This window comes from Homarus americanus, unplaced genomic scaffold, assembly GCF_018991925.1.
Source record: "Homarus americanus isolate GMGI-L3 unplaced genomic scaffold, GMGI_Hamer_2.0 scaffold28185, whole genome shotgun sequence".
NCBI lineage: Eukaryota > Metazoa > Arthropoda > Malacostraca > Decapoda > Nephropidae > Homarus > Homarus americanus.
This window is the reverse complement of record NW_024739238.1, coordinates 1,962-5,000: the sequence shown is the minus strand read 5'-3', so window position 1 is coordinate 5,000 and position 3,039 is coordinate 1,962. Positions and strand designations below refer to the sequence as shown.

The 3,039-nt window shown below is 51.7% G+C and overlaps 1 pseudogene; it reads left to right on the top strand.

The window, feature by feature from the left end:
* LOC121874442 overlaps positions 1 to 2,163 on the top strand; it is a 7,452-nt pseudogene extending 5,289 nt beyond the window's left edge.
* The last annotated feature ends 876 nt before the right edge of the window (positions 2,164 to 3,039 follow it).

Genomic DNA, 3,039 nt, shown 5'->3' with positions numbered 1-3,039 from the left:
GTGCGTGAAGGGATCCTGTTCTATTAACCTTCTCAGGGCACTAGACAGGACCCTTCGCGACCGGACCAGGCAATGGCTCCACCTACCTCGGACACTCAATACAGCGGAAATTGGCCTACCCATGAGAGACGGGGGCGTGGGAGTGCCCTCGCTACTGGAGACCGTTTCCCATCAGAAGATGGGACTGCTCCGGCGTCTCGAGGCCTCAGACGACCCTGCAGTAAGGTTTATAGCCTCTGGGGGTCTCTGGGGTCGCGAAGTCGGGGCAATGGCGAGGCACTTCCGGGTAGGCCATATAGACAATAACACCTTGTCTCAATTGAAAAGGTCGCTGTTGCTGAAGAAGAGGGAAGAGTGGAGTACATCCTGGCATGGCAAGGGGGCGGAGAACTTCTTTGGAAGCCGGGCCAGCAATGCCATCTTGCGAAACGACCTAGGCCCAGGCAGGAAAGCCATCGACCTATTGCGACTCAGGTCTCAGACCATCAACTGCCGATTCTCTAGAGCCATTGGCCGGGCGCCTAATGAGGACTTGGGAAGAATGACCTGTCGCCGATGTGGGGAAGGGCAGGAGGATATACTACATCTCTTACAGAGGTGTCCTGCTGCCCAAAACCACAGGGTGACAAGACATGACCGTATCCTCCTTAAGCTAAAACAATGGCTACAGGGAGAAGGCTTCCATGTACTCTTAGAGCCGCGGGTACAAAGTGGTCACACGTTCGTGAAGCCTGATCTGATCCTGCAGAAAAATGGCCAGTACTCGGTGCTCGACGTCTGTGTGCCCTTCGAAAGCGATATTAACACCCTTCGCTTAGCTGAGCAGCACAAGATCGATAAGTACCGTGCACACGAGGTCGACATCAGGAGGTTCATTGCTAACAACAGCTCGCTGCCTCCGGTAGCTGCAGTGAACTTCCTGGGTGTTGCCTTCGGCGCACGAGGTGGCATAAGACCAGCCACTACCTGGTAATCCCTGCAAGATAGTCAGATTTTAGGGGCACAGTTGTGCATTTGAGTTTTAATTTTTAAAGAAAATTAGAGAAAGTGAGGAGCGTCCGGGCATGCAGGAAGCGGCTCCGTGTTGTTGTAACTAATAAAAATTTTTTATGAGTATTACTAGCCAAATGCCTCGTCATCTAATTAGTGACGCGCATGAATGGATTAACGAGATTCCCACTGTCCTTATCTACTATCTAGCGAACCCACAGGCAGGGGAATGGGCCTGCACTAAACAGCGGGGAAAGAAGACCCTGTTGAGCTTGACTCTAGTCTGATTTTGTAGAGAGACATCAGAGGTGTAGCATAAGTGGGAGGTCGTTCCGCCTCCGTGTGGGCGGCCGCCAGTGAAATACCACTACTCTGATCGTTTCTTTACTTACTCGGTGAGACGGAATGGGAGTCTCCCCGCGCGGGAGCGTCTCCTCTTTCTAGCCCTAAGCGGCGGAAGGGCCGACGAGTGGACGTGCGGTTCCGGCCGGATACGCTAACAGCGAAGCCTCGCCGGGCCCGCGTCTACGAGAAGGCCGGGCGCTCGCGCCCGCCGCGATCCGCTCCAAGGACATTATCAGGTAGAGAGTTTGACTGGGGCGGTACATCTGTCAAATGATAACGCAGGTGTCCTAAGGCCAGCTCAGCGTGGACAGAAACCTCGCGTAGAGCAAAAGGACAAATGCTGGCTTGATCCTGATTTTCAGTACGAATACGGACTGCGAAAGCAAGGCCTATCGATCCTTTTGACTTTAGGAGTTGTTACGAGTTGGGGATTTAGAATATAGTTATACGCCTACCCAGATCCCAACAGGTAACAACAATAAAAAAAACAAAGACAATCGGACTATAAAAGGGTAGACAAAGGATGCGAGTTTTCGTTGTATATAATAGAGTACCATAAATCCCTTAACAAAATATTCAGCTTATAAATTACCCTTAACCAAACTTAACCTAAACATTAACAGTATATACATATTAATAAACATAAAACAATCTTGAAGCAAGTGGACGTGGGGGAGTTAATACAACATATAAGTACTTAAGTGAGGAGCTGAGATGGCTGACGAGTAAGGCTGAGTATTGTAGAAGACGGTAGGTAGTCACTGCACGTAGGTTTAGAGGATAGATGATCCTGTGGTCACTTCCCAGAGCCAAGTCCTCTCCTCGAATTGGAGCTGACAAAGAAGACTTTGAGGAGGTGACGCAACCCAGGATATGGAGAAGGGAAACCTCGGAGTGGTAACTAAGACGAGTCATACTCGTGTCTCGTCCCTAGATGGCGTTGCTCGTGGTGCTGGGTAGGTAGATCAGGACAATAGATGGCGTGCTTCGTAGTGCTGGGTGGAGGGGTTCGTAACACACCCCCCCTCCAAAGACCTCCGTAGCGCTGGCGCGAAGGAGGTGATCAACTGGTGCGTCTGGAGAGTAGCTGCTGCATTTCCACTGGAGCTCGGGATAAGGAGTCTGTAATCAGGTTGTCGACCCCCTTTATGTGCCGGACTTGTAGATTATAGGGCTGGGTGAGGAGAGCCCAGCGGAGGATTCGCTGGTTGGAGGTCTTGTTGGTTTGGATGAACGTGAGTGGGTTATGGTCGGTGAAGACTAGGGTTGTTTGTGGGCAAGACTGGAGGTAACATTCAAACTTCTTTATTGCCAACACCAGAGCCAAGGCCTCCTTCTCTATGGTCGAGTAGTTGGTCTGATGTTTTTTTCAACTTGGCGGAGTAATATGCCACAGGGTGAAGAACATCAGTGGTTGGGTCGGGTTGAGGAGCACAGCCCCCACTCCGACACCACTAGCGTCGATTTGCAGATGGAAGGGCGAGGTGTAGTCAGGGGGGTGGACTACAGGCTTGGAGGCAAGGAAGGCTTTGAGGCGGTGGAAAGACTGGTCGCACTTCTGGTTCCAGATGTAAGGGACCGCAGAACTGGTAAGGTCTGTGAGGGGTCCGGCCACGCTGGAGAAGTTACTGCAGAACCGACGGTAGTAGCCGCACATCCCAAGGAAGCGCATGAGTTCCTTCCTCGTCCTTGGAGTGGGGAAGG